The 18472-nt window shown below is 43.1% G+C and overlaps 1 non-coding gene across 1 annotated transcript; it reads right to left on the reverse strand.

The window, feature by feature from the left end:
* Positions 1-162, reverse strand: LOC119058283 (U1 spliceosomal RNA). Its single transcript, XR_005084220.2, has one exon. It is a non-coding gene; the product is annotated as a U1 spliceosomal RNA (small nuclear RNA).
* Positions 163-18472: the final 18310 nt, after the last annotated feature.

Below are 18472 nucleotides of genomic sequence, written 5' to 3' on the forward strand. Positions count from 1 at the left end.
TACGGGAGAGCGTGAACGCCGGCCCCCACTACACAGTCATGCGGTCGAGCTTCCCACACGTGGGAAATCACAGGGGTCAGGCACGTCCAGAGCGCAGCGGGTGAGCCTCGCCTTGGGAAAACCGCCTTCTTGATCACGGTATCTCCCCTGCCAGGTAACATACCCTAAGTTTACATCTAAACTTTTTAGTTTACATCTAAAAATCTATTGAACGTAACATAAAGGGAAGCGCACAGATTTTAAGTGTACAACTCAGTAGATTTTCTATAAAGGGGAACACTCGCCACCCACAGCAAGAAACGGAAGGTGAGCAGGAACCCCGAGCGCCCCCCGCACCCCTCCCTCTCCCTCCCCGCTCCCCACCAGCAGCCGCCATCCGGACTTCTAAAGCCATGAATTAGTTGTGCTAAGTTTTGAACTTCATATAAATAAATCATGAACTACCTCACACCGTTTTTTAGTAGACAACACTATTCTAACCTCTAGGGCTTTTTAGCATTTCTCAAATCTTATAAATTGTAAAAAAAAAACCAAACATGTTTTTACACTCCACCATGTCAGACATTCTAAGTAAAGTTTCCAAATCCATTAAAGTTGTGAACTGTCTGCAGTGCATTGTAACCAAGCCGACCTCCATCAGGACTGGCCGTGCCAGTCTCTTCCCTCAGGAGAACTAACTAGTCACTTGAAGAAGGTGAAAGACCAATTACAAATATCACCTTGTACTTGAGAATAATTATTCTTAGTCATTGTGAGTAGGCTATTGGAATACGAGGGTGTAGAAAGTACTCATTTTTATTATTAAAAAAATCACTATGAGCCCTGGCTGGTGTAGCTCAGTGGATTGAGCGCAAGCTTGCAAACCAAAGGATCGTAGTTCAATTCCCAGTCAGGGCACATGCCTGGGTTGCAGGCCCGTTCCCAGCAGGGGACACACGAGAGGCAACCATACACTGATATTCTCTCCCTCTCTCCTTCCCTTCCCCTCTAAAGATAAATAAAATCTTTTAAAAATTTTACTATGAATAAAATCTCATCAATATGCTTAGTGTCATAAATTCTTTACAGAAATATGCTCCTTTGAGAAGGCTTAAAATTCAAGATCAAAGTGCTCAAATGAGTTTGGAGGTATGAAAATGCAATCATAAGTCATGAATGTTTCAACTTGGTGTCACAGTCAGAGTGAAAGTCCTGAAGGAATTGTGACTACCTTCGACATGGTTTAGGATACCGTGCTTAATGGGGGAAATGAGACTCTATAAGGCATTAAAATAGGCATAACCCTAAAACTAACAATGGGAGTTGTGGGAAGGGTTGAGGAGCAGCATGGGAATGGAGAAAAAATGTTTAGTCCAAAGACAGTTGTTAGGGTGGCCGGCGGCTCAGGCTGTGAAAGAATTCACAAAGAGAAGAAAGTGTAGAGAAAATGTTTATTCACTCTCCAAGAGAGGAGAGAGGCACAGTGTGGAGACACACACCATCACTGAGGGAGGGGGCTTTGAGCTTTTACTGGATTATAATAGTATACAAAAAAGGGGGGTGCTGTTGTGAGGCCCCTGGGCTGTTAGGGTGTTGTAACAGGAGGCTGCAGTTTATTCCAATGTTATCTTCTGCCTGCAGCTGTAGGGAGCAGTTAGTCACGTTCTATTCTTGCTTCCCAGTAATGTCCAGTCTTGGGGACAAGCTCAGAAGAGTGAAATGGGATCAGGTTTATGGGAAAAGGTTACAGACCTGCTCAGCAAGTGGTGCCAGGGTAGCAAATGGCTCTGGCTTCACCTTTTCAACAATGGAATAATTCATATTGAAAAGTGAGCTTCACCTTGGCTGGTGTGGCTTAGTGGACTGAATGCCAGCCTGCCAACCAAAATATCGCTGGTTGGATTCTCAGTCAGGGCACATGCCTGGGTTGCAGTCCAGGTCCCCAGCAGTTGGGGGTGTGTGAGAGGCAACTGACTGATGTATCTCTCACACATTAATATTTCTCTCCCTCTCTTCCTCCCTCCCTTCCCCTCTTGCTAAAAATAAGTAAATAAAATCTATTTTTTAAGTGAACTTCAACAATAAGATTCTACTTCACACCTATAATTAAAGAGACAGACAGCCCTGGCTGCCGTGGCTCTGTGGATTGAGCATCGGCCTGACAAAAGAAAGGTTGCTGGTTCATTTCTGCTCAGGGCACATGCCTGGGTTGCAGGCTCCCAGTTGGGGGGCATGCAAGAGGCAACCAGTCGATGTTTCTCTCACACGTTAATGTTTCTCTCCCTTTCTTTCTCCCTCCCTTCCCTCTCTCTAAACATAAATAAATAAATAAATCATTTTAAAAAGACAATAACAAGTGTTGATGGGAATTTAGGAAATCCAAACCCTCATACACTGCTGGTAGGTATGTAAAACGGTGCAGCCACTATAAATAAGAGTCTGGCAGTTCCTCAAACAGTTAAATATAGAGTTACTGTACCCCCCAGTGTCTTGCAGCCTTTCAAGGCCAGGCAGGTTCACTCAAGATTCAGGCAGGCAGAAGAAAATTTGTGGAGCCATGGAAATACCCAACATGCCTTTATTCAAGGGTGGGGCTATCCACACATGCCACAAGCCATGTCACACCACGGGAAGTCCCAACTCCCTTACCTACTAAATGCACACAAAGCCGGCAGGGTGCCAAGATATTATATAACAAAGTGTGATTCTGTGCATGCGGCCCAATCTCAAGGCTAGGGGAATCTGCTTATCGGCGTAGTCGCCCAGATATCTGGGTGAGGGAGCCTGACTGATTTCGATTACCCTACACCCAGCAATTCCACTCCTAGGTATCTCTCCAAGAGAACTGAAAAATATGTCGGGGCTCCCAGTAAAGATGGTGGCGTAGACAGACATGGCTCACCTCTTCACACAACCATATCAAAATCACAACTAAAATATAGAACCACCATCACTCAGAACATCAGAAACTGAGCTGAATGGAAGTATGACAACTACAGAATAAAGAAACCACATGCATCCAGACTGGTGGGAGGGGCACAGACCCAGAATAGGTTGGTCCCATACCTACATGGATATAAATTCATGAGGTATATCTTGGGAGAGAGGAGTCCCAGACTCACACCAGGCCCCCCAGCCCAGGATCCCAGTGCCAGGGAGATAAGTCCCTACAACTTCTGGCTGTAAAAACCAGTGGGGATTGAATCAGGGGTAGAAACCTCTGGAAACCTTGTTCCCAAGCAGTTCCTCTTAAGGAACTGACATAGGGACTCACCTATTCAGACTCATTCACCCTGAGCTTCAGCACCAGGGTAGCACCTTGAAAGGCACAAGTAATATACAGGGAGAAACGGAAGCATCTGGCATATACAGGCAAGCAGAGGCCGTTGTCCCTTTGCTAAAGCCTCCCCCCACAGAGTGGTAAGCTTGTGCCACGTCTGAGACTCTAACAACACCACTAACACTGTGTGCCCCAGCTTGGAGAGCCCCAGAGGCCCTGCCCCACCCAACTTACAGGCCCACCCAAGCTGCATTTCCATAAGAATGGCTGGTCTGGCTCCCAAATCCTGTCAAACAAGCAACAGTTGGCTTCGGTGAGCCCTAGTGACAGCCAGCTTAAACTCACAGCTTGGCTTTACCTGGGAATCTCCAAGCCCAGCATAAGCAGCAGCCATTTCAGGTTGCTTTATGGCTCAGGTAGGGTCCCTGGGCAAAGCACAGGTGGGGGCCGACCTTGGCCTGTACCACCCAGGAAACCCCAGGGCCAGCGTACATTGTGGACAACTACAGATCACATCAGAGAACCACCACCCTGCCCCTGCACAGCTGACCCTCCACGGATGGTGGAGGTTGGTGGTCATTGGTCACAGCCAGTCCTTGTAGCTGACTGGCCTGGGTAAATCCCTCCCATTGACCTGCCAACAGCAATCAAGGCTCAGCTACAAGAGGAAGATATACTCAGCTCACACAAAGGGCGTACCTGGAGTACCTGGCTTGACACATCATAATTAAAATGCCAAAGTTTAAACATAAAGAGAGAATTTTAAAAGCAGCGAGAGTAAAGAAGTTAGTTAGCTACAGGGAAGTTCCCACAAGACTGTCAGCTGATGTCTCAAAAGAAACATTGCAGGCTACAAGGGATTGTCAAGAAAAAGTCAAAGTCATGAAAAGGAGGGACCTACAGCCCATATTACTCTACCCAGCAATGCTATCATTTAGAATGGAAGGGCAAATAAAGAGCCTCCAAGACAAGAAACTAAAGGAGTTCATCATCACCAAACCATTATTTTATGAAATATTAAAGGCACTTATTTAAGAAAAAGAAGATCAAAGCTATGAACAATAAAATGGGAATAAATACATATCTATCAATAATTGAATCTTAAAAACAATCTAAGCAAACAAGAACAGAATCATGGATACAGAGCGCGTTTTGATGGTTGAAAGGTGGAAGAGGGGTGTGGGGGAATGGGTGACAAGGTGAGGGGATTAAGAAGTACAAACAGTTACAGAATAGCCACGGGGGTGTACAGTCCAGTATAGGAAATGGAGTAGCCGAAGGACTTACACCCACGACCCATGGGCATGAACAATGTGTGAGGATGGCTTTAGGGAGTGGGGGGTGCTGGGTGGAGGGGGACAAAGGGGTGGAAATCAGGACAACTGTAATAGCAGAATCAATAAAATATAATTTTAAAAAGTGCACTGTAAAAAACTAGAAGTATAAATTTTGGTAATTACAAAATAGTCATGGAGATATAAAGTACAGCACAGGGAATATAGTCAATGATAGTGCAACAACTATGAATGGTGCCAGGTGGGCAATGGAAATATCAGGGGGAACACTTTGTAAGGTACATGATTGCCTAACCACTATGCTGTGCACCTCAAATTGATACAAAATAACATTGAATTTAAACTGTAATGGAAAAAATAAATAATTTTTTAAAAAGAAAAAAAGAAAGCATTTAAGTCCACACAAAATGTTGTATGTGAATGTTCATAATTCATAATAACAAAAAGTGGAAACAACCCAAATGTCCCTAAACTGATAGATGGCTACACTTAGAAATGGTGTAGACCATCCATACAATGGAACGTTATTTGGCCATGAGATGGAATGAAGTATTGCCCTCACCAGTGTGGCCCAGTTGCTTGGGCATCGTCCCACAGAGCAAAGGGTCACTGGTTCGATTCCTGGTCAGAACACAAGCCTTGGAGGTGGGTTCAGTCCCCAGTCAGGTTGTGTGCAAGAGGCAACCGATCGATGTTCCTCTCTCTTTCTTTCTCCCTCCCTTCCCCTCTCTCTAAACATACATAAGTAAAATCTTTATTTTAAAAAAAGGAATGAACTACTGGCACATGTTATAGCATGGAGAAGCCTCGAGACCATTATGCTAAGTGAAAGAGGCTGGTCACAAAAAGACACCTATTATACGATTGCATTTATATGAACAGACCAGAGCAGACAAACCCACAAAGACAGAAAGTAAGTTGGTGGTTGCCTAAGTTTGTGGGGAGGGGGTGCTGGGGAGTGTCTGCCTGGTGGGTGTAAGGTTTCTCTTCAGAGTGGTGAAAATGTTCTGCAACTAGATAGTGATAGTGGTTGCACAACTCTGTGAATATACTAAAAACCATTCAAATATATACTTTAAAAAAAATGCTCACCTGAGGATGTTTATTGATTTGAGAGAGAGAGAATCATCACTGCGAGAGAGAAACATTGATTAGTTGCTTCCCACACGAGCTCCAACCAGAGATGGAACCCACAACCTAGGTATGTGCCCTCACCAGGAACCAAAACTGCAACCCTTTCTGAGGTGCAGGAGGACACTCCAACCAACTGAGCAACCTGCCCAGGGCCTGTTATACACTTTAAGAGGGTGAATCATAGCTCATAAAGCTGTTATATATTTTTTAATGAGCCTCAACTTCTTTCATTGTTCCTGTCAAAACTATGAGCTGCACAACTGTGAAATTCTTGACACTGGAAAACCCAACACTTCAAGTCTGCAGAACTTCTAGAAATTTCTAAACCATCATTAAAGTTCTGGTTTATAGAGGTGGTTGTGAAAAAAGGTGCCCACTCCTAACAGATTTGTGATGTGTTTAAGTTCAAGTTTTCCCAGCATTAATTCACCTTGACAGCACGCTGCAACCAAAGGCTTCTTTACCACAGCTGTAATGGGGAGGCAGTGAGTATGGCCGCACCTAAAGCACCAAGTTCTGTTCCACTGGTTGAGTTAAAGCTTAGCTTATTTTTCAAAAGATCCTTGGAATTTGCACAAATTTTTATGTTTTGCCCTAAATTAAATATTATTTTGATATTTACATCTTGATTGGTATGAAAAAAATACTGTCTCTAACATGGCCTCAATTACTGCTTTGAAAAAAAATCACGGATAGTTTTTCTTCACATGTTCGTCTTTACACCCATTGACATGAGCTTCAAAAGGCTGCATAGTAAAATGCCAGGAGCCTGCACTTTTTTTTTTCAGTATTCTTAAAAATTAAACAATGGCCATATTTTATTATTTAATAAGAGCTTATGATTTCAGACAGTATTTGTATAGATTTTCCCACTCAGCTTTAGGCTACATGGCAGGAAAGCTGTTCACTCTCACCTTTGGCATTTTTTAAAATTATTTTTTATTGTTATTCTGTTACAGTTGTCCCAATTTTCTGCCCTTCGCCCTCCTTTGCCCATTCACCTTTGGCATTACAACTAAGAATAAAATAAGTCAATATAGTCATTCCTATATTATAAAAATTTTCTCCTCTTGATTAGTCACTTTCTGACCCCAGGGTCACAGCTATTGCAAAATGTTATTGTGGCTTGACAAATTCTCCATGTCAACTCCCTCCTACAAGAGCTTTTATTTCTTCAATTAAGCATCTTGAAATGGATACCACCTGTGCTCTCGTATTTATTATGTCAATAAAGTCCATTATAATTACAGCACACTGCTGAAAAATGGCATGCCAGCAAGCAGACTGCTTTGTGGTCATCATGTAACACAATACCAGCCACTGATCAGTTGTTTTAAACGGTTTAAGCCATGGAGTACTAGAAAAAAGACTTTCCGTGTCCTATCTTTTCATTTATATTTTGTAAGTCTCTCAAAGAAGATATATTTATTATATCGGTCTCATGTAATGTTTGGGACATACTGTATTTATACTAAAATAGAGTTTTACTTTGCTAAATCTGACACTGACCCCCAAATGTGACCTGCACACCCTCCCAGCCAACTAAGTTAGCACAGCGAATGGAGTGGAGGGGCATTTGCGATGTCTGGGGATAGGTGATTGTCAGTCATGTCTGGAGTCATGGGTGCTACTGGCACCTATTGGGAGAGGACAGGGATGTTTCTGAACATCCCACAGTGCAGGATGGCCCCAGAATAAAGCATTTGACCTCATGTCAATAGTGTTTTACACAGGATACCCGTGACCCCACCCACAGATTACTTACTGTTCCAACTGGCTGCCAGCCTCAGTGAGGAGAGGGAGGATGCTAAAAAAAGTCCTGAAAACAATTACAAGGTGGGAGGGAAGGTGGGGGATGTCAGCAGAATCTCTCCACAAAGTAGTTTAGGTCTTCGAGGCCAGCTTGGCCCAATCCCTTCAGCAACCACACTCTTAAATGTTTACCACAAGCTCGCACTTGTTTCTCTACAACCGCTTTATGTAAGGATGTGAACAAATCTCAAGCAGGTACAAGACTTTGCAAATAGAAAATGATTTAAGGGACCTGGCAGACAATATAATTACTTTTTTTATTTTTTAATTAATAAAGAGATTTTACTAATACCCCTGTCCGGAACATTTTACCGTGGTTAATGTTCTCCAAGACAATCAATTCAGAACTTACTGACAACATAAATGGGGCAGGGAGAGTCCCAGCAGAATCTAATAGTTCACAAAGTAATTTGTTCAAGATTAACACCGTGTTCCTATGAGAACTCACATGGCTTTCATCCACACTGGATGCATGATCAGCAAGAATTTTATTCACTTATTTATCTTGCCTCTTTAAAAAATCTATTATGCAAAGAAACAGATGTTAGATATACTCAGCAATACTTAATCTAAATTTTCACTTTGACACTTTATTACATTATTGTTAACTTCATCCACTTTCTAGTGTAGGATTGAGGTGTTTGAAAACATTTTTAAAGAATCCAGTGCCGATTTAATAAAGAAAATTACTAATAATTTACTAACCTAGGACTTTGACAATGGAAGGTCACTTTCCTCCACTTGAACCCCAATAACCTCTCAAACCAAAGTGATTTTTATTTTAAGAATTTGGCCATGATTTTATTCACACAGGGGGCAGGGCAGACAATGGAAGTCTGGCCTGTATGGGTCAGGTTGGCGTGTGGTCTGGTGGTTCTGGCAGAGCTGGAGGATAGGACTGCTGGGTCCCTTGGGCAAGTTGCTTAACCTTTCTGTGCCTTGGTTCACACAGCTATAAAAAACAGAGAAAAGTAGAGCCTATTTCGTGGAGCTCTTATGAAGAGTAAATGAGTTTATTCCTGAAAGCATGTTGCCCAGTATCCAACACAGTAGTCAGTTCTCATTAGTTGTTAATGAATAATTTTATTATTCTTCAGGCCCAGGGTGCTTTCAGTCATGCATATTACTGGTGAGTACCCCTATGGGAATTGCTTTTCACTTTCAGTACAGTATTCAATAAATTACATGAGCTATTCAATACTCTATTATAAAATAGGCTTTGTGTTAGATGATTTTGCCCAACTAAATGCTAATGTAAGTGTTCTGCGCATGTTTAAGGTAAGCTCAGCTAAATTGTGGTGTTTGGGAGGATAGGTGTATTAAATGAATTTTCAACTTACTATATTTTACGGGGACATAACTCCATTGTAAGTCAAAGAGCATCTGTATTTCCAAGATCCTGTCAGAACTGCTGCCCAAGGTCAAGGGAAAGGCCTCAGGGCCCTGGCACGCCCTCCTCAGTGGCCTTCCCAAGAAGAACTCCTACCTCTGAAAGTGTCCCTGCCATGCCACACACAGAACTCACTCATTCCCTTTCTAGGCTCATTAAACGGTGGCCAAGCTTTATTTACGGGACACCGGACTGTGCTGGCCATTTCTGAGATTAGGCTCTATTGCATTCTTAAAATTAAGTTACGTTCTAATTATCTTGTCTTAGACATCCAGAACCTTCCTACATGAGTGCATTATAAGGGAAATACCTAAATATTATTATTGGCAATCTCCTGTTTTATAAAGGTGGCATTGGCAGTTACATTCTTATACATATTTTTTAAAGTGTCATCCCTAGCCAGCACTGAAATCACTGTAGAACACAGATTGTATCTAAGACAGCCTCATTGATGGAGCTATCTGTCAAAATCAGAGCCACCTGGACAGGTTCCAAATCCAAAATTCCCAAGGGCAATCTATACGTGTACAAACTACAGATACTGCTGTGTAGCAGCATACACTTTGTATAATTTGTATCAACTGGAGAGATTGCAATTTGTAACTGCGTGCCCTCCCTTGTGTGTCCAGGAACCTGCCCCTCCTTTCCAGAGATCTATAGAACAGATGTGAATAAAGACACTAGAATGGAAAGAACAAGGAGTGGTACTAATTCAAAAAAAAGTGCCACATACACACACATCCCCACATACCCTCAAGTAACTTCCATTGTCAGAATGAATCTTTGATCTGATTGATAATACCTGGGGAACAGGTACCATGGGATATTGCGATGGTCTATCCTTTAAGACTATATTTTTTCATTGATGCTTCTATTTTGGAATCTTTCGTATGGTTTAACTCCATCATCTGCTGTGGACACTTTTTATCAACCCTGATTTTGCAGGTTTTTGTTAGAAATCCTGCTTAGTCTTACTGAATTATAAATTCAGTTTTTTTTGTGGCAGGTAGATGGAGCAAAATTCCTGGAGAAAAGCTCAACCCAGCCTCAAGGGCTCTTGTTCCTTGTGAAGAGTGGATCCCAGAGGGGAAAGCCATGCTTCCTCTTTGGGTCCTGCACAGACACTCTGAGCTCTCCTGGCTGCAGTGGAGGGATGTGACCTGTGGGATCTCCCCCATGTCCCTGCATTTGGTGGGTGCCTGGTGAAGTGCCTATATTTACTCATGGTCTTGATGCTGACACTTTTAGAGGGGTAGGGAATAATCAAACTGGGAGTGATTATAAATAAACATTAAAATGACAGAAAACCTTCTGTTGTATTATACCATCATGCTTTGAAAACATTAGTGTCTCCTCTACATGACGAAATAATTCCAGTATATCTGGGGAGCATCTGGCTGTGTCTCCTTTCAAGGCTGTGTACATAACTGTTCCATTTTGAATATTAGATGCTTTTATCAGATTTTAGAATAATCAACCTTCTGCTCCCTCAGACATTGGGTTTCAGAGAAAAGGCTCATGAAACTCAACGCACTTCACTCTATTCTAGGGACACTGTCCATGAGGAGAGTAACTGTAGGAGGGTTTTTTTTCCTTGACTTAAAAAAATTTTTTTTGTTGGAATTCTTCCACTAGTAAGAAAGCCGACACCCATTTGGACAGGTAATCTGTGCTCATTCATAAATTTATTCATGCATCACCCGCTGCTTGAAGCCCTTCCACCGGCCAGCCAGCATTGATCTTGAGGGGCTCTGAGGGAGTGGAGGGCCCACCCAGCGGGGTGCACACTGAGCTGCATCCCTGATTGCTGGTTAGGAAGCAGCAATAGAGCAAAGTGGGGCTCATCCAGGCTCTATTCCCAATCTGCTGACATTTCTTCTCTCAAATCATCTATTAAAAAAGAAGAAGAAGAAGAATCAGTCTTCCAAAATTATTTAGCATTCAAATTCCAGACTTACTCTCAGTTGAAATTAACAATAGTAAAAACACTTCTTTCCCCCAAGTATGGACAGTTGGTTCTTATTATTCTCAGATTCCATATTTGTAAATTTGCCTACTTGCTAAAATGTATTTGTAACCTTCAAAAGCAATATTCAACATTTTCATGGTCATTCATAGACATGTGCAGAACAGTGAAAATTTAGAGTCTTTCCGATTCAGCTGAGGTCGAACGAGATTCCATTCTGCCTCCTTGTTTCAGCTCTTATACTGTAAACAGTTGTGCTTTTTGAAGTTTTTTAATATCACCATTTTTATTGTTTTTGTGCTTATTGCTGTTGTTGACGATTTCACAGTTTAAAATGGCACTCCACCCTGACTGGTGTAGCTTAATGTGTTGGACATCATCCCACAAACTGAAAGGTCGACAGTTCAATTCCCAGTCAGGGCATGTGCCTGAGTTGAGGGCCAGATCCCCCATATCAATGTTTCTCTCCCTTTCTTTCTCCTTCCCTTCTTTTCTTTTTAAAACAAACAAATAAAATATTTAAAATACAACAAAATGGACTTCCAGCCAAGATGGAGGCTTAGGTAGATAAACTGCACTTCCTCGCACAACCAAAAGAAGAAGGACAACAACCAAATTAAAAACAAAAACCAACCAGAACTGCCAGAAAATTGAACTGTGTGGAAGTCTGACAACCAAGGAGTTAAAGAAGAAACATTCATCCAGCCCTGGCTGGTATGGCTCAGTGAATTGAGGGCCAGCCTGTGAACAAAGGGGTCACCAGTTTGATTTCCAGTCCAGGGCACGTGCTTGGGTTGTGAGCCGGGCCCCCAGTGGCTGGTGCATGAGAGGCAACCACACACTGATGTTTCCCTCTCTTACTCCCTCCTTTCCCCTCTCTAAAAGTAAATAAATAAAATCTTCTTTTTAAAAAATAAAAAAAGAAACATTCATCTAGACTGATAGGAGGGGCTGAGACGGGCAGCCAGGGCAGCGAGGATGCACAGCAAGGCAGCGGCCAGCAGACTGGAAGACCAGGCAGTCCCACATTCGAATGCAGATAAACTGGGAGGAACAACTGGGAAGCCAGACAGACGAAGCAACTCAGGGTTCCAGTGCAGGAAAGTGGAGCCTCAAAACCTCTGGCTATAAAAACCTGTGGGGGGCTGCAGCAGTGGAAGAAACTCCCAGGCTCACAGGGGAGACCATCTGAAGGGAGTCACAAGGTCCTAGAAAGTACACAAACCCATCCACACAGGAATCAGCACCAGAAGGGCCCAATTTGCTTGCAGGTAACGGGGGAAGTAACCAAAAGCAGGGCGAGAACCAGGCAAGCAGCACTGTTCCCTCTCGGACCCCTCCCCCACATACAGCACCACAATGCCAAGAAGTGGGTTTCATGGCCTTGGCAAATACCTAAGGCTCCACCTCTTACTATGTAACAGGTGCACCAAAACAAAGAAATATGGCCCAAATGAAAGAACAGATCAAAACTCCAGGAAAAGAACTAAGTAATCAGGAAATAGCCAACCTCTCAGATGCGGAGTTCAAAACACAGGTAATCAGGATGCTCACAGAAATTACTGAGTATGGATGCAAAATAAAGGAAGAAGTGAAGGCTATGCAAAGTGAAATAAAGAAAAATATCCAGGGAACCAACAGTAAAGGGAAGGAAACCAGGACTCAAACCAACAATTTGGAACAGAAGGAAGATATAAATATTCAACTAGAACAGAATGAAGAAACAAGAATTCAAAAAAATTAGGAGAGTCTTAGGAACCTCTGGGACAACTTTAAACTTTCCAACATCCAAATCATAGGGTTGCCAGAAGGAGAAGAGGAAAAGCAAGAAATTGAACACTTATTTGAAAAAATAATGAGGGATAACTTTCCCAATCTGGTGAAGGAAATGGACATGCAAGTCCAGGGAAAGAAAGTCCCAAAGAAGTTGGTCCCACGGAGGAACACACCAAGATACATCATAATTAAACTACACAATATTAATGATAAGAAAAGACTCTTAAAAGCAGCAAGAGAAAAGGAGACAGTTGCCTACAAAGGAGTTCCCATAAGACTATCAGTTGATTTCTCAAAAGAAACCTTACAGTCAAGAAGGGGATGGCAAGAAGTATTCAAAGTCATGAAAGGCAAGGACCTACATCCAAGAATACTCTATCCAGCAAAGCTATCATTTAGAATGGAAGGGCAGATAAAGTGCTTCCCAGATAAGAAATTCATCATCATCTAGCCTTTATAATATGAAATATCAAAGGCACTTAGTTAAGAAAAAGAAGATCAAAACTATGAACAGTAAAATGACAAATTTACAACTATCAACAACTAAACCTAAAACACAAAACCAAGCTAAGCAAACAATTAGAACAGGAACAGAATTACAGAAATGGAGATCACAAAGAGGGTTATCAGTGGGGAGGGAATGGGGAAAGAATGAGGGGAAAGGTACAGGGAATAAGTAGCATAAATGGTAGGCACAATATAGATAGGGAGAGGTTAAGAATAGTATAGGAAATGGAGAAGCCAAAGAAGTATATATATGAGCCATGGTCATGAACTAAGGGGAATAACTCTGGAGGGAGGGAGTATGCAGGGCACAGGGGAGAAAAAAATGGGACAACTGTAATAACATAATCAATAAAATATACTTCAAAAATAAATTTTAAAAAATGGCACTCACATGCAGAAGTGCTGTCCAGTGTTCCTCATGCACAGAGGCCATGACAGGCCTGGTGGAGGAAATACTGGTGTCGTGGGAGCTTCACTCAGGCATGAGTTTAGTGCTGCTGGCCGTGAGTGCAATCAATCAACAATATATATTAAATAAGGTGTTTTCAAACAGAAGCACTCATGAAACAAGGTCATGTATTGATTGGTTGACAAAATGTTGTGACCAGAGGCTGGCAGGAATGTGTCCCTGTGTATTTCCAGAAGCATGGTGCAGTGTCTGCTCAGTGTTTATGGTAACTTTACAGAAAATAACTACTGTAAGGAACAAGAATTGGCTGTATCTTTAAGGTACATGAAATGGATAGTTCATCACACTTTTCATCTTGGAGGAAATGAGCACAGAAGCCAATATGAGAACCAAGTATGGAAATAAATTCTGCGTGATCAGTTAGGAATTAATTCTCTTTTTATAATGTTTAGCTCAGCTCCTCCCAGGATTTAAACACTCCTGCAACACGTTATGCTGAGATACAAAGGTGAGTGAGGCAATGTTACTACTGGAGGATGAAGTTGAGAAAATCCGGGGCGTCAGCCTGGTCTGCAACCCAGGCATGTGCCCTGACTAGGAATTGAACCAGAGACCTTCTGCTTTGCGAGACAACACCCAACCAGCTGAGACACAGCAGTCAGGGCACCCTTTCTGTGCCTTCTAAAAAACTGTGATGAAAATAAGTAAGTCAGCACATGACGGTTGCAGGTCCAGTCCACAGCTGGGGATGTAAACAAGAGGCAACCAAGAGATGTTTGTCTCTTGAATCAATGTTTCTTTCCCTTTCTTTCCCCCCCTCTCTTGCCCTTTCTCTAAAAATAAATAAATAAATAAACAAATATATATATATATATATATATATATATATATATATATATATATATATATATATATATTTTTAAAGGCATAGAGTTCCAGTCAAGGTGGTGGTATAGGCAGACATGTCTCGATTTTTGCACAACCACATCAAAATGTCAACTAAAACACAGAACTACCATCACCAGGAGCACCAGAAATCAAGCTATATGGAAGTCTGACAATTATGGAACTAAAGAAATCACATCCATCCAGACTGGTAGGAGGAGGAGAGAGGCAGAGAGGAAGAATGGGCTGGTCCAACAGCCACACTCAGGAAGGAAATTCAGGAAAAATTCAGTAAGGAGTCTCAGACTCACACCAGGTCCCCCAGGATTCCAGTGCCAGGAAGATAAATCCTCACAATTTCTGGCTGCAAAATCCAGTAGGGATTGAGTTGGGGGAAGAAACTGCTAGAACCCCAAGCAGCTCCTCTTAAAGAACCCACACTTAGCCCTGGCTGGTGTAGCTCAGTGGATTGAGCGCAGGCCTGCGAACCACACAATCGCAGTTCGATTCCCAGTCAGGGCACATGCCTGGGTTGCAGGCCGGTTCCCTGCAGGCCAGTTCCCAGCAGGGGATGCATGAAAGGCAACCATACATTGATGTTTCTCTCCCTCTCTCCTTCCCCCTTCCCCTCTAAAGATAAATAAATAAAATCTTTAAAAAAAAAAAAAAAGAACCCACACTTAGAATCACCTACTCAGACTCACTCCCTCTGAGCTCCAGCACCAGGGTAGCAGTTTGAAAGGCACCAGTGGTACACAGGGAGAAACTGAAGTGTCTGGCATCAAGGCAAAGAGAGGCCATTGTCCCTCTGTTAAATCTCCCCACAGAGCCGATAAACTCCTGCCACATCTGAGACCCCATCAACCCAGCTAACCCTGTTTGACCTACCTTGGAGGTCCCCAGAGGCTCTGCCCCACCCAATTTACAGGCCCACCCAAGCTGCTTTTCCATAAGAATGGCTGGTCTTGGCTCCCAACTCTTGTTAAACAAGCGAGAGTTGGATTCAGTGAGCCCTAGCAGCAGCCAGATGAGACTCACAGCTTGGCTTTACCTGGAAATCTCCAAGCCCAGCACAAGTAGCAGCCACCTCAGGTTGCTTTACAGCTCAGGCAGGGTGCCCTGGGCAAAACACAGGTGAGGGCTGACCTTGGCCTGCACCACCTTGGAAACCCTATGGCTAGTGCACCTAGTGGACATATAGAGACCACATCAGAGCACCACCACCCTGCCCCTGCACATCCGATCCTCCATGGGTGGTGGAAGTTGGTGGACAGTGGTCACAGCCAGGCCTTATAGCTGACTGGCCTGGGTAAATCCCTTTCATTGACCTGCCAGCATCAACCAAGGCTCAACTACAAGAGGAGGGTGTATTCAGGCCACACCAAGGGTGCACCTTGAATACCACACTTGGGTGATAGGGGAGGCTGTGCCCCTGGATCCTACAGGACACCTACCGCACTAGGCCACACTATCAAGACACAGAGTCAAAGCAGCTCTACCTGATACATAGAAACAAACACAGGGAGGCTACCAAAACAAGGAAAAAAGAAACATGGCCCACATGAAAGAACAGATCAAAACTCCAGGAAAAGAGGTAAAGGAAATGGAGATAAGCAATCTATCATATGCAAAGTTCAAAACACTGGTTATAAGGATGCTCAAGGACCTTAGGGAGGACTTCAACAGCATAAAAAAGACCTAGCCAGAAATGAAGGATACACTAATTGAAAATAAAGAACAGCCCTGGCTGGTATACTGCAGTGGATTGAGCGTGGGCTGGGAACCAAAGGGTCTCTGGTTCAATTCTCAGTCAGGGCACATGCCTGGGTTGTGGACCAGGTCCCCAGCTGGGGGTGTGCCAGAGGCTACCGATCAATGTATCGCTCACACATTGATGTTTCTCTCCCTCTCTTTTTCCCTTGCATCCCCTCTCTCTAAAAATAAAACTAAATAAAGTCTAAAAAAAATACAAATATGTAATTCCAGAATAGCCACAGGGCTATAAAGCACAGTATAGGAAATGGTGTAGCCAAAGAACTTACATGCATGACCCATGGACATGAATAATAGCTGTGGGATCACCTGAGGGAGTGAGGGGTGCTGGGTGGTGGAGGCAAAGGGGAAAAAATCAGTAGTATAGTCAATAAAACATATATTTTTAAAAGGCACAGAAAGGGCAGACAAAATTATTGTTGAATTAACTACAGTTTATCATGTAACGCAGTAAGCTTCAGCTAAAAAAAAAAAGACAAAGAAGCCCTCTAGGAACAGCTATGGGGTCATTTCCAAGTATATGATTAAATGATAAAAGCAAAGTATGAAATAGTATTTAGAGTTTGCTACCATTTGCTTAAGGAAGAAGAGAGATGAAAAGGGGTGTGTGTGTGTGTGTGTGTGTGTGTATGTGTGTGTGTAAGGGAGCTTATCTTTACAAACAGATAAATCAGACAATAATAAATTTGGTTACCTACAAGCAGTTGGGGGGAAAAGAGAGAAAAGGTTATGGGAAGGGGTGATACTCCTCAAAGTGTATCTGTTCATATGCTTTCACATTCTGAAGCATCCTCTACATATTCAAAATAAAAACAAATTAACGAGGATGGGAAAATAAAAACCCTAATACTAAAGAAAACTGAAACCAACGAATCCAACTGTAGTGTAAATGGATATCACTGTCTCCACTGAAGGGATGGAGAAGTGCCCCAGGCATTTAGAAATATAGAATTTCACTATGTGCTCTCGGTTTTGGTGGGGAGGAGGAGGAGGTCAGCGCAGCAGGGAAAACTGCTAACAGATCCTGACCTCTTTAGATTTGTTGTTTATAGTGAAATGATTCTGAAGCTACTGTAGATCTGTTACAGAACTGAGCAAATGAGCAGAAGTGTTAGTGGTACTGGAGTAGGAAAATGCAAGTATGGACTAGAGGACAGGCCAGAAGTGGAGCCATCAGTATGGACACACGACCTCTGACACAGGCACGTGCAGGGACGTAAACATGTGTATGTGCCCATACGCATCTGCGTGGACATGGTGCGTGTGTGTTTGTGTGTACAGATATGTGTCTTAATTTTCTGGCTCTACCTACTGGAAGAGTCTCAAAATAAAACACCCCAGTAAAAATGAGCACAGCCTGCACTTGGATCTTGTCCTCTAACACCATTCCTCACCAATAGGAGCCACGACTCCAGGGAAAAATGGCTGATTGCAGCACTGGGGCCAGAAAGATGAAGATGAGCCTGAAATGCCTTGTTATATATACAGAAAGTAAAGAAGTATTTAGAACTTCTGGCCAAGATGGAGACGTAGGTAGAAATACTTTGCCTCCTCGCACAACCAAATTTAAGGACAACAAAGATTTAGAAACAAAAATACAACCAGAACAGACAGAAAATGAAACTGTACTGAAGTCCAACAACCATTCATCCAGACTGGTAAGAGGAGTGGAGTCAGCGACCAGCAGAGAGGAAAAAGCAGCAGCTGGCAGACCCCAGGCATGGGGTGGCAACGAGCAGACCCAGTGAGGTGCGCAAGGCGGCTGGCTGACCATGGTTACACATTCGTGCGCAGATAAACCAGGCAAAAAAAACCCAGACACTGAGACAGACCACGCAACCCAGGGCCCCAGCGCTGGGAAATAAAGACTACAAGCAATGATTGAAAAAACTTGTGAGGGTTGAGGTGCTGGGAGAGGCACCCAAGCTCACAGGAGAGTACATTGGAAAGACCGACAGGGTCCTAGAATGTACACAAGCCCACCCACCCGGGAACCAGCACCAAAAGGGCCCAATTTGCTTGTGGGAAGTGGCAGAGGTGATCGAAATCTGAGAGAGAGCAGAACAAGCGCCACTGTTCCCTCTCTGACCCTGCCACCACATACAACATCACAACCCAGAGACTGGGTTGACTGGGTTGCCCCACCCCAGTGACCACCTAAGGCTCTGCTCCTCACACTTAACAGGTGCGACCAGACCAAAAAATTATGGCTCAGATGAAAGAACAAATCAAAATCCCAGAGCCAATACTTCTAAGCAACCAAGAG

The sequence above is a fragment of the Artibeus jamaicensis genome, unplaced genomic scaffold (assembly GCF_021234435.1).
Source record: "Artibeus jamaicensis isolate MK-2021 breed Jamaican fruit bat unplaced genomic scaffold, CSHL_Jam_final contig_700, whole genome shotgun sequence".
Lineage (NCBI taxonomy): Eukaryota > Metazoa > Chordata > Mammalia > Chiroptera > Phyllostomidae > Artibeus > Artibeus jamaicensis.